This window comes from Pleurodeles waltl, chromosome 9 (assembly GCF_031143425.1).
Source record: "Pleurodeles waltl isolate 20211129_DDA chromosome 9, aPleWal1.hap1.20221129, whole genome shotgun sequence".
Lineage (NCBI taxonomy): Eukaryota > Metazoa > Chordata > Amphibia > Caudata > Salamandridae > Pleurodeles > Pleurodeles waltl.
This window is the reverse complement of record NC_090448.1, coordinates 587,001,506-587,016,131: the sequence shown is the minus strand read 5'-3', so window position 1 is coordinate 587,016,131 and position 14,626 is coordinate 587,001,506.

Below are 14,626 nucleotides of genomic sequence, written 5' to 3'. Positions count from 1 at the left end.
GCTAACTTAGATTCCCTAAAACTACTTCCCACGTTGCTACTGTTCAAAGAATCTTATGTTTACGTTTAGTCCAATGAAAGTAGAACCTCAAATCTAAGAATTTACTAAACTGTTGTTCACATGCTGATGATTGGCTCCTCTTCTCCTGTTCCCGTCGTTGGGCTCGTCAGGTAACAAATTTGTATCAGCTTATACCGCATTCAGTGAATCCATTGTTAACTCCTGGGAATATTTCCTTTACACACACTGAGTTATACAAAGTATCCTCAGCTAGTACAACATATTTTAGCAAGCAGTTCTCATGAGAAAGGATTCTAGCTACTTACATTTGGTGAATGCAATGGAAAACTACAATTTAATTCCCTAAGGAGCCATTTTATAATTCGTCTAAGCAATTCAACTGGACATGATGTCGTGCAACTAGGCCCAAGACCTCGCTAAATTAAGTTCTATTATTAGTAAAGCAAGTACATAATACATAACCATTAATATGACATACTACTACATTAATCCAAACAAAGACTCAACAATTTACATTATTAAGCTGTTAATAAGTACACTTCATGACTATTAGTGGTCACTAAAGTAGGCACATTTTCAAACTTGTGTATTATTAATTATTATATATATATATATTATTTTTATTATTTTGATTTTTTTCAGTTTTATTTGAACATACATCAACAGAGCCCCATGAGTGGAGCAGCATGTCTATACAATTACAAAACTATACTCAAGCATCAAGCATCTCTCATCTATCCTCCAAAGAGGAAAATCAATGGGAAGTATCACATAATACAAGTATTTAGGTTCCATCAACTAAAAAACTTTTTCTGCCAATTAGGTTCTTATTGGAGATACATCTCAATACTAATATCATACTGCAACACTCCATAGGGCGGAAAAGACAGAGTTAAAGAGTGCAGAGGCGGGAGCGGAGGCGAAAGTCACAAGCACCAATAAAACATACATCTATATCAGCGAAAAAGAAACATGGCGCAACCATTCTGCAGCCCAATATTAATTCTCGGTTTGTATTTCCAGGAAATAATAACACAACTAATTTTGTTAATGTGATTCCAGAAAAGAACGCAAAGGTGCCCAGATGTCGTGCGGGCGAGATCCCTCTGGGGCCAGTTCCCAAAAAACAGTTAGCTGCTCCTGGCAGAACACAGCGTCTCAAAGCCAATCAGATTTACGCAGAGCTCTGCCTCATCCCCAGCACATTGCCACTCTGCGCTTAGCCAATAACAATAGCAGGCCTACCAAGCATCGCACATCAGGCGGCCACTCATCCACCAGTCCAAGCAGCGCCACCACAGGGGTGAGGGGCAGATCCACGCCAGTCACTTCTGCAGTCACACATCCCACCCCAGCCAAAAATCTCACACTTCCCCACAGTTCCATGCTAAATGTAAAAAGTCCGCGTCTGGCATGTGGCATCTCTCACAATCAGCGTTTGTACGCAACCCTATAGCATGCAAACCTTGAGGGGTGTAATATAGGCGATGTATAAATTTAAAATGGATAAGCTGCAGCCGGTAGTTCGGTGATAGTGCTCTCATGTGCGCGCAGCATTTCTTCCAAGTTACATCAGAGATTCCCTCCCCGACATCCACTTCCCACTTAGCTCTAGCAGACGAAGGAATGGCACTCTGCTGTTCCTGTATACAACCATATAATTTAGTGATGAGCTTCCACGGTGACTGTGCACTCCAAAGCATTTCTAATGCCTGACAGATCTTCGGGGCGATGGAAGACCTGCAAATCGTGCGCGGAGCATGGCTCCGACTCGTAATACACATAGGCGGTGCAATCCACTGTCGGACCCTTTCCCAATCGCCGTCTCGAGGGAGATCAGCCGTCCTCCCTCAAACCATTCTCATATGGTCAATAGGTCTGACCCGGCCAGGTATTCTCTCAAATGCCCATCTCGGGACATCACCTCATCTGTTATAGCATGCACCGGCATCGTGGGGGCATAAGGTTCACTTATCCCAGATCTACACATCAGAGCTGCCCAGGTTCTGGAGGTGCACATCACCGTATATTTACCGCGGACCCAGGGTCGGGCTGAGTTCCCAATGATTTGCGGCAACTCATCTGGCCAAACCATCTCACTTTCAGGCGCAAGGTGCGGTAAGTATTGCTCAGGGCAAATCCAGAAATAAGCAAACTGTGCTTGCGCACAGTGATAATAGAGTCCTAGATCTGAGGCAGCTAGTCCCCCATCTCAAAGGGCAGCGTTAGCTTCTCCCAAGAGATCCTGGGCTGTCCGCCCACCCAAATCAATCTTATCATAGCTGAGTGCAGATGCTTCAAAAAGCTAACCGTAAGTATTAGGGGAAGATTCACAAATAAATACAAAAACTTAGGTAGCACAATCATTTTAGCTAGTGCTATTCTTCCTATAAGTGATAGCGGTAGTGATTGCCACGCCTCGACTCTGTCCTCCAACCAGGTCACTAGCCTACCATAATTGGCAGACCAGAGCGAGTCTACATCGCAGCTTAGCCAAATGCCTAAATATCTGACCGGGCCACTTGCCCATTCAATCGGATATCGGGACATGAAACTTCCCGTCCCCTCAGTAAGGGGCAATATCACTAACTTTGACCAATTTATCATGATGCCAGATAGGGTACCAAATCGAATGATCTCATTCAGCAGGACATCTAGGTTTGCCTCTGGATCCCAGATGTACAACGCAATGTAGTCAGCGTACATTGAAACCAATATGGGACGCTGCCGAAATTGCAGTCCTCTCTCGCTGTTCCGCTGTCAAAGGGAAGCCGCAAGAGGCTCCATTGCTGTGGCAAAAAGTAGCAGGGACAGAGGGCAACCTTGACGGGTCCCCCGAGACACTGAGAAAGGATCAGATACACTGCAGTTCAGCCGCAGTCGAGCGACGGGGTCCGTATATAGCAATCAAATCAATGTCACAAATCGCATACTCATACCCAGTCTGCTCAGAAGCGCAAATAATTATTTCCATTCTAGCGAGTCAAATGCTTTCGTAGCATCCAGGAACACCGCCGCAGCTCTCTCATCTGTCTCAAGTGTACCTATAGTCGCAAAGAAAGTTTGCAGGTTGTGCATCGTTGACCGTCCAGGTACAAATCCTGCTTGGTCGGGTAGCACTAGCCTCGGCATTAGCGGCTGCAATCTCGCCGCTATCATTTTGGCCAGAATCTTATTGTTTATGTTAATCATAGAGAGAGGACGATATGAATCGCAGTCGTGCAGGTCTTTACCAGGCTTAAGGATTGTAACGATCAGTGCCTCTCTAAGGGAGGCGGGGAGGACCCCAGGCTACCATTGCTTCAGTGTAGACCTCCAACAATGGGGGAGCCACGATATTAGAGTATTCTTTATAGAATGCAGAAGTCAGGCCGTCTAAACCAGGGGACCTATCGCTGAGCAAACCGCGTATTGCATGCTTCACCTCTTCCAAAGAGAAGGGAGCATCAAAATAGGCTCTCTGCGTGTCATCAAACCAGAGCAGACTGATTTTGGAAAAGTAATTTGGTGCAGCCTCTTCACTCAGCTCAGTGGTTGCGGAGTATAAATCTGTAAAAAATTTAGTAAAAACCTTCATGACTCCCTCAGTGCCCATTACTCGCTCACCCTTCGGTCTGTCTATTACAGTGATATAGCAGCTAGCCCACGACCTGTGTGTCATGTTAGCCAGCGTGCGTCCCGCTCTATCACCCTCGCCATAGCGTCTTGCTCTGGCGTTTTTCCCTAAGAAACAAACTTCTCGCTTAGCGGCTTCCTCGTATTGAGACACCGTGGTTCGCAACGCCGCCAGCGTGTCCCTCGACCACTCCTGTGTCAGCTCCGACTCTAGTTCCACTATTCGCGCCTCCAGCTCAGCTAGCTCCGTGCGCAGCGATCGCAGCACCCCATGCTGTTTTGATAGGCACACTCCACGGATAACCACATTAAAGGCCTCCCATAGAATTCCAGCTGAGTTCACCGACCCTCTATTCTCGTCAAAATAGTGAGCTATAGCTTTGCGGACCTCCTCGCGGAACGCCGCATCTCGGAGCGCCTCCTGTGGGAGTCGCCCAGTAAAGGCAGAATTCAAACCTCCAGGCACCGCTAGCTCCAGCATTACCGGAGAGTGGTCAGACAGGGTGCACGCCATATGCTTCACTGAGCGCGTCCAAAGCTCCACATCACGCGTGCCCAGCCATCAGTCTAAACGAGACCAGCTGCTATGTACGTAGTTAACACAGGTACCCTCTCTCCGCTCCCGGTGTTTCGCTCTCCATATATCAATCAGGTCTCCGTCCACCATAATCGTCGACAGGGCCCTAGCAGCAGCAGTGTTCCGTGCCCTAGTTGCGCACACCCGATCCCTGTCTGGGTCTAGTATCACATTAAAATCTCTGCCCCAGATCACCGCACCTGCACCCATCGTATTTATCAATTGCCAGATCTCACAGAAGAATTCGGGATCGTCCACATTAGGACCGTATATCGATACAATTCTACAGGGCCTATCTATTAGCATTCCACTCAATAAAACATAGCGTCCATTTGGATCTGCTATTACCCGCTGCGTGCGCCACTACAGTCCTTTCCATAACAGGTCCGCTACCCCATGATCATATCTCAAGAATTCCGCATTATGACATTCCCCAATCCATCCAGCCTTTAAACAATTCAATGTATCCGCTACCAAATGAGTCTCCTGCAACAGGCATATGTCTATATTTTGGCACTTAACATAGGCAGACATAAGTCGCAACTTGCGTCTATCGTTCAAGCCACGTACGTTCCAAGTAAGACAGCGAATCAATGTCATCCTTTCCAGTGCCATTTAAGTCAACAATTCCGAGCATCGCGCCTCCACCCCCATTCCCCGCATCCATCGACCGCACAGATATAGAATAAGCAGAAGAAAGAGAATAGAGAAACAGAATTACAGCAAACTTCAAACAATCCCTCCCCCCGCCCACGCAGACCCCCCAAATGGGTCAAAGCTGACATCCTCCCCCATCCCAAATTGCTCCCTTTAAATGACCATAATAGAATAACAGGTCTCATCCAAGGGCCGTAAGGCTAGCCACCATCCCTCCATCCGAAGGAATAGGGGTGGTAGGTCGAAGGGCCTAGAACTGGATGTGTAGTCAGATCGGCAATGAGAAAAGGTGTACTGACTTAATGCATCCCTATGGCCGCCCAGGCCACCCGGGCCGCCGGTCCCACAAGTCCTTAGTCATTATCGCTGAGGTCAGCATGTGCATTTCCAGGATTATCCGCATTCTTAGTCTCAGATTTCCGAGGAATGGTCTTAACAAATTTGGCAGCTAGCTTAGGCTCTGTAAAGAAGTGCAATGTACCACCATGTTGTACCCGGAGCTTAGCAGGGTAGATGAGAGAGAAACGAGCATCCGTGAGTCCTAGCGAACGTTTAATCGTCAAGAAGGCCTTCCGCGCCGCCTATACACCAGGGGTGTAGTCCGGGAAAAAGTTTAATTCAGTGTTCTTATACATCACCGGACGTCTTTCTCTGGCCAACCGGAGCACAACGTCCCTGTCTCGATAATTTAACAAGTGGTGAATAATGGGCCCCTGGAAAGAGGTTAGCAAGCATTTGTTCCATAAAGTCCTCCATCCTGCCCATATCTGTGGATCCGGGAAGTCCAATTATTCTTATGTTGTTTGGTCGCGATCTTGCCTCCAAATCTTCATTTTTATTGCGTATCACTTCTAATACGCGCTCCATCTGCAGCAATTTTTCTCGTTCCTCATTGCGCTTGTCCTCCATCTTCGAGGTGCGCGCCTCCAGTTGGTCAAAACGTGAGTCATGGTCATCCACTCTTACTTTAATAGGGACCATTTGTTCAGTTAAGTGGTCTAGTTTAGCATCTATGCCCGTCAGGCTACTTTTTAGTTCCTGGAAAATAGCCTTGACCGATGCATCCACAGGGCCCTCCTCCGCTGGCGGACCCCCAGACTGGGAAGCAGAGGTACTTCCTTTTTTCCCAACCTCCGTCAAAGGAGATCTTCGCTTGCCTTTGCTCCGCCTTTCCCATTTTGGAGCTCACTTGTGTCTTCCAATGCAAAGTCAATTAAAACGTTATCAGCCCACCGAGAGAGCCCAGGCTGTTGCGCCTCAAACCTAGATCTTCGATGTCGCAGTTCCTATCACACATTAGGCCCCTGTTTCACAGCACCAGGGCTCAACCTGTCACAGGTGACATCCTTCTGCCGCCAAACATCACTCAGGCAACTATGGTCGGTCCCCCAGCAGCCCTTCACAGAATTAAAATACCGTTAGTGAGTCGCTGGAGTCTTCTAGGTGCTTCCAAATGTGTCCCCAGTGGCACACAGGTCTGAGCCAGCCAGCGCCAGGCCTCGCTCGTCAGGCTCTCTCCTCCTGCTTCCCTGCTCGTGAACCCCAATGAGGCCTCGGCCCACAATATCAGCCGCGTCAATTTCCTCCTGGACCTTACTAGGCCATCCGTCTGCCCTGACCTCCGTGCAGCCGCTCAGTCGTCTCACCCCACCGATCAGGCCGAAGCTCCGAGCTCTGCCTCAGCTCCTCAACCGGCCGGGGTCTGGCGATCAGCCGCCCTCCAGGTAAGCGTCCGTGGCCCGATCGGAAAAGCTGGGCTTCCGGACGTAATCCGCCTCCGCCGCAGAGCTGGACTCCCCCCGCTCGGGCGATCGGATTCCAAGCACTGCGACCGCTCTAGTGGCGCCGCTCCCTCAGCGGCTGCCCCAGCGCGCTGCGGGAGGCCAAACACAGGAACGTCCACAGCGGCCACGGTCCAGAAAGGCCCAGAGCCACCGCTCCTCTCTCCGCGGCTGGGCCAGCAGCAGCTCCCTCGCTCCCGCAAGCGGAGATCTCGGCTCACCGGCACCGCAGGAGGCCACACAACCCAGGGAGCTGAATTGTTACCTCTTTTGACAGGATAAATGCAAGGATTAGGCCCCTTGATCAGCAGAGCCTCACTAAATGACGGCCATCTTGCCGTAAGGCTAGCCACGCCCCCAATTTTCTATGTTAACTCATTTTCTATTCAGATTTAATATTTAGAATACAAAAATATTCATTAGTACAATTTCAGCGTTAACAGGAGGGATGATAAGCTGCAATGACTGACGAAGCTCCCTTTGCCTCATTCTGTAGGCAGCCTCCTTCAGTGTGGGTATGGTTTATCAATTTTTGTCAGGGCTAATTGTGTTTTTTCCTCTTCATATGAGAGGAAAATGACATGTAGGCTTAAATTGTGCTAGTTTCCTGTCTCTTTCTGCTGTTAATTTTTCTTCTGTGAAAAGATTTGAGACAATACATTATCTTACATTTTGGGTAGCGCTTACTCCTACTTCATGTAGATTCACAGTTCTGTGTACAGTGGGCGTTCTACCGCACTGGTAATTTAGGAGATTGGTCCTCAATTGCTGAATCAGAAGAGGCTGCTACACCTCAAGCTGATACTCACACCAACCTACATGATTTTTTTTTTTTTTAAGCTTCCATGTACTGAGAAGTAAGTTAAATTACATTCTTCTCTCTTTGTCCTACCTAGCTCTTTTTTCCTCTAGTAGGCCTGTTTTTGGAACCTATTGCTTGCAGGGGGGGACACTTTATCAGTAAGACTGGAGGAGAGGCGAGGGGGGCTGTAAGCTAAACTTCAGATTTCCTAGCAATCACAGTGGCATTATGTGGTGTTTACTGTGGACTTCTGGCGAGGACTGCTAACAACTTAACGTAGTTGGGGCCCTTGATCTTTTTAATTGGTTATTTTCACATTTTCACCTTGAGTACTTGGTCTCACTTGCACAGTATTTATGTCCCACCTGTTTGTGGCTCTGGGAAGTCACCAAATGTTTTCAGGCACAATCATGGTGGTGCCTGGTGTGACCCCCCACCGGAGCTAATTACAGTTTTGTCTTTGGTCGGTGTTTGTCGTCGGTGTTGGTGCGGCTGGTGGATGTGGTGGCACGCCACATTTCCAGGACTCGTACTTTCTGACAACGAGGAGCTGGAATCGTGTTCCCCATTGACAAAGTAAAGACATGAACGCTCGATGGTGGCAATTTGGCACTATGCACCATATGGTATTGGGCATTTATGTGAAGGAGTATTCCACCTTGCATCAGCAGTCCTTATCACCAACACAGCACAAGGACATGGCACTCAGCCTCAGAGCTAAAGAATCCTGCATCCGGCAGATAGCTTGAATTGGAATTCAACTCTGCTGTTAAAATATTGAGTGCTCAAAAGAGAGCCCGAAAGTCCTGTTTAGCGAGAGGTTTCTTATCTATCCTGTCAGATTGTTTACTGAATAATTTAATATTTTTGAAGCAGCCTGTTAGGTTTAGTGCTTGCATTTCTTGCTTCTTTTACCCAAAAGGATTTTGGCAAGCAGGTTTTGCAAGTCCAAATATGCTATCATATTCAGAGTAGATGCACAGTACAGCCTGAATTCATTCTTTTTAAGTTATTTTTTTTTACCATGTGCAATTAAATCTCTTGGCGTAACTGGTGGCAAACAAGAGGGCTTCTGTTCTAACCCCCACCAGCTGCTGGTCAATGTAAAGAAAATAAACATAGTTTACTGTGTCTAAGTGTCACGAGTGAAAAGATTCTGGCATGGTTTACACTTTCTTATTAGCATGCTGCTGCACAACAATTATCATATGAAATCTGTCTATTGATGTCATAACTACACTTTCACAATTGCTGTATTAACCGTCTTGCATTCTCAAATTCACTCAATGACCTCTTGGAATTTAGCAAGGATTGCCTCCAAACTTATTGATCCTGATTGGCTTTCCTTTACAAGGAAGTTCGGCATTTGCTTTTTCCAGGAGGTATGGGCGGTGGAAAAGGTGTTTCTATATGGTTATGTTTTGTACAATGTGGAGGACAAAACCCTCAGTGACCAGATCCTAATTGTACTTGCACTGAATTGAACAACGGGGTGAGGACTATGAGCCAGAGGAGATTCTTGTTCAACAAGAGGGCCTCTCAATGATCTCTTGGAATTTATCCAGGATTGCCTCCAAACGTATTGATCCTGATTGGGTTTCCTTTATAAAGAAGTATGACATTTGCTTTTTCTGGGAGGTGTGGGCGGTGGAGAAGGTGTTTATATATGGCTATGTTACATATAATGTGGAGGCAAAAGCCCCCAATGAATACTGGGCGGGAGATTTTCGGGTTGCTGGTACTGGTGAAAAATAACGTTGTATGTATGCATTCGCCATTGGTAATAGATTCTCAGGACTTAAAGGGCCTTATGTTCAGATTTCCCTCTGGACTGGTTGTGGCTTTATTTAATGTTTATGCTAGATCAGTTTCTGGGTGCAATCACCTGTTGTGGCTATGTTGGAAGCATATATTGGAAGGTATCAGTCACAAGCAAAACTAGTAGTTGCGGTAGACTTTAACGTATCCTTGTGTTCAGGCAAAATATTGATTTCGAAATATCGAGTTTCAGAAATATCAAGTTTTCAATATCGTGATACAGAAATATTATGTGCAAAAATATAATTGACAAAAATAACAATTTGTTAAGGTAAGAAATATTATTTTTTAATTTTCTTTATGTGTTTAAATAATATTTTTATTGTCTATGTTTTATATTGTCTGTATAGTCAGTCATTCAATTGTTAATGTTTTTAAATATAGTTTGTAATTTTAAGTTATTTATATTTTTCATTTATTTGTGAAATAGTAATTTATAGTGTTGTAGCGGGTTGTAAGGTTTGTAGGGGTACAGGGTGGAAAGTTTTTTTAATGAGTATGAAATATTTATTTTATTATTAAGTATGTAAATTGTGTAAATAATATTTTTAAGTTATGTTCTAGGTGCGAGTTCTTGAGTTTGTAGGGGTGTAGGGTGAGAAGACAAAATAAGAAATGATTAATTTTTTATTTTACATTTTAGGTGCGGGTTGTTGGGTTTGTAAGGGTGTAGAGTGGGAAGTTAATTAAGTAATAATTGATTATTAATAAATTATTTATTTATACTCAATTAAACAATTTTTAATAATGTAAGTATGTGTAATTATTATAATTTTTTAATTTAGATATATTTTTAATGTGCAACTATAGTGTTGAAATGTTATGAAATAATTATATAATAAAACATTTTATATTAATTATGCAAATAATTGTTAATTATTTTAATTGTTTAATTGTTTTTAATGTATATATTTAATTTTATGACAGTAATTTGATATTTTATGAAAGTACTTTCCCTACTGTTGCATAGACTAGAGTGGGAATAGTAAATGTTACCCCTCCTGAGTCCAACGCTTTCTCCATTGTTGCACAGACTAGAGTGGGAATAGCAAATTTACCTCTCCTGAGTCCAACACTTTCCCTACTCTTCTACAGACTGCAGCTGTTCCACTGACTGAAGTGGGAATTGCAAATTGTGCCCCTCTTGAGTCCAACGCTTTCCCTACTGTTGCACGGACCGGAGTGAGAATAGTAAATGTTACCCCTCCTGAGTCCAGCACTTTCCCTTCTTTTGCACTGATTGCAGCGGGAATAGTAAAGCTTTCCCTACTGTTGCCCCAACTGAAGTGAGAATAATAAATTTTACCCCTCCAGAGTCCAAATGCTGGACCGCCATACTTGCAGGTAGGACGCCACCACCATGGCTGTGTCACCCCCCCCCATTACAAGGAAATCTTCAAATAGAGCATTCCCTTAAAGGAACCAAGTGCTATCTCTTAGCACAGAGGGGTCAGACCAGCATCCTGGGAATGCGCACTGTCTGATTTGCATACAGTGAGCATTCCAGCGGTGCTGGGCACACTTTCGGTACAGCCCCGTACACTTTCAATACACACCGTACTTTCGGTACATAGATCACACTTTCACCTACTTGGTGTAAATAGGTTCAGTAATTTTGGAGATATTAAAGGGAAAATAAATTTGTATATCAAGGGCAGGGGATCCTTCGCGAACAAAATTGAGAAGATTTGCAAATTTTCACAAATGTGCACATGAAAAGACTTTGCCACTATCCAGCTCGGCGTGGATAGCACTGTGCTGATCCTATGCTTAAAAACTTAGCTAGATAAACAGACATTTGAGGTGAGCAAATCTAGAGTGTCGCTGGTGTTGCAAGGTGCTCCTTACTAGAGCTGCTCTCCACCTAAAATTGGGAACTTCCCAGAGTTCTCCTTAGTTTTTTGCATAATTTATGTGTCACTCTAACCCCTGAAAGGGCCTTGTTTCGACGTATACTGGGTGCTCCCTTGTGTCTGGCCAAAGCTAAACCCCTCTGAAGAGCTCTAATGACAGCGAAACACGTGTCAGGGGTTTCTTTACTCATTCTGGGTTGGCTTGGACGGCATTTGACCAGTCCAAAGCTGTAATACTGTGCCTGAAGTGGTAAATGGCTTTTGTCATTTTACAGCTCGGCAAGGATGACACTGTGTCAATCCTAAGCTTAAAGATTTTGTTGTACAAATGGCAAAAGACTTTGTCACTATATAGCTCGGCGTGGATAGCACTGTGCTGATCCTATGCTTAAAAACTTTGCTAGATAAACAGACATTTGAGGTGAGCAAATCTAGAGTGTCGCTGGTGTTGCAGGGTGCTCCTTACTAGAGCTGCTCTCCACCTAAAATTGGGAACTTCCCAGACTTCCCCTTTGTTTTTTGCATAATTTATGTGTCACTCTAACCCTGAAAGGGCCTTGTTTTGACGTATATTGAGTGCTCCCTTGTGTCTGGACAAAGCTAAACCTCTCTGAAGAGCTCTAATGAGAGCAAAACACGTGTCAGGGGTTGCTTTACTCATTTCAGGTTGGCTTGGATGGCATTGGCCAGTCCAAAGCTGTAACACTATTCCTGGAGGGGTGAATGGCTTTTGTCATTTTACAGGTTGGCAAGGATGACACTGTGTCAATCCTATGCTTAAAGATTTTGCTGTACAAATGGCAAAAGACTTTGTCACTATCCAGCTCGGCGTGGATAGCACTGTGCTGATCCTATGCTTAAAAACTTTGCTAGATAAACAAACATTTGAGGTGAGCAAATCTAGAGTGTTTCAGGGTGCTCCTTACTAGAGCTGCTCTCCACCTAAATTGGGAACTTCCCAGAGTTCTCCTTTGTTTTTTGCTTAATTTATGCATCACTCTAACCCTGAAAGGGCCTTGTTTTGATATACACATATATATATATATATATATATATATATATATATATATATATATATACACACACACATATATTTATATTCATTCATGCACTCAAAATATTCATTCATGCACTCAACTCTCAGGCCCTTGACACTGCGGCACAGATGAAGTTAGTCCCAATGCAGGCATTATAAAGACAAAAATATTTATTTATTTATAGTGAGCACCCATATATTTAGCAAAAGAGTGAAACAAAAATACAAAACTGTGAATTTTGGCTAAACGCTTTCCATTCGCCATCTACTGTCCTCATGGCGGACACCAAAATTAGACATTTGATAGTTCTTTTACCATATCAGTGGTCCCCATACACACACTAGAGTGGTGAATGATGTTGGTTTGAGGCACGTTTAATTCCCCATTTTTATGCATTGTTTATCAATTTTAATATTATCACTTGGGACACAAGCAATCCGCTTCATTGCATCCAATACTTCAATGTGTATTTATTGACAAAATGCACAGTATACCCCAAGTAATTTCTGTCACAATTACAATTGCATCACCCCCATTTTCATATCATAAACTAGAATAGTCCACCAACAGTTTGGGCACCACCTTGCAACATCTATTAAATCATAATAGGTGATATGAAGTGACTAGTGCTGTGCAAAGTGTACCGTGCCATAATTCTAGTAGTACATTGGGTCTTAGTAATTCACCCCACCTCTTCCTAGAGTTCTATTTTCTCAGGCAATTATCCCATTATATTTAAACAAAGTCTAGGTGAGGGAGGGTGTTACATGCCTGGACCAAATATGCTTTACCCAAATTCCAATTGTACATTCCAGTCCTGACTCATAAGATCGTTACACTAGAATATTTCAATTCAAGCCTCAATATTTCCAACTCCAACTTATGGGTTACAAATAATTCCTTAACATAAAGTCCATTATTCAGTCAAGGCTAATGCCATGTGCCTGAAACAAAGCATATTATGCATTTCCCAGCACTCTTTCTATTTCTCCAAACAATAGTTCCTAATGACTCAAGAACTTCCATTTTTATATTTGGAGCCTATATTCTCATATTCAAGTTCTCATCATGATATGACTCACTTTCCCATTATTACTTCAAGGCTGCTAGCTTGTGCTTAAGGTAGAACATATTATACAGTTCTCGAAGCACGCTATCTATTTATTCAACCAATGATTCCTAGTATTCCAACAAATTAATTTTCTTGTATAAAGTCCATCATTTCATATACACATTCCCATCATATTGTGTCTCATCTGTCAAGTAAGGGAAAATTACATGTGCTTACGCAATTTGTACCCAATAAAGATCCCAAACACATATTCACAATATATCATGTCTTTTTCCTGATTATCTATACGAATTACCCATTTCACCTTCACAAAGGTGCACTTATACTATAAATACTTCATATTCAATAAAAATGGGACTTATTCCAGTGAAAAATATGGATGCATATAACTCACTCATATATTCCAGTGTAAATCAAGTATTATAATACCTCATCTTGATTGTCTACACAAATAACTCATTTCACCTTCACAAAGTTGCACTTAAGCTATGATAATTCATATTCAAATAAAAAAAAGTAACTTGTGCTAGTGCAAAATATTGATGCATGTATCTCGCTCACATATTCCAGTTATAATTCATATATTATAATACTTAATTCATACTCGCAAACGTCTGATTTGAAGATTTTAAAATGACCAGAGCCATCTCCTCTTTAATAGCACTAGGTCATTCATAGTTCTGGAATTCAAGAGTGGGAACTAAATGTAAAAGGCAAATAAACAAACTTCCAAAAACAAACTAGTATAAAGTGCCAAGGTCCTTAACCCCACGGGGTATTACAGTGGATTGTGCATTTTTCCAAAGGTCCAGAGAGGAAAACAACAAATAGAGCAACACAAGTTCATGACCTAAAGGCATATAAAATAAGTGCTATAACTGCCCAGGTGGCTAATGTATTCTTCTAGATTCCACCAGTAAATGCTTTCCATGGCACAGCAATCGTTTTCTTTTTGAGGTATACAGGGTTTAAAAGCTAAACAGTGCTCAGGCCATATAAGGATGTCAAAGTGAATAGTGCACTCTCTCTAAGATTCTAAATAAAAAAGAATTGCAATAATTCAATCATCATTTAATTTCGTAAATATATACGTTTAAAGTGCCAGTAGTGAAGATATAAAAGTGAGTAGTACATTCCTTCTGGTAACAGCATGTTTCAATAATGCATGAATCATTTAATTTGCAAATCTATAGATTAAAGAGGCTAGGGGTGCTCAGACCATGCAAAAGAATATTGTATATATATAATTTGAATGCTACGTCAGCCTAGTTATCCCAAGATTACTCCTGATGTTGGGATGTCATATACAATTTCCCAATAAAATCTGTAAAAAGGGAATACAAATTAATGTTCTAATTCATTCATGTGTAAAGGTCATTCCTAAAAATGTCCT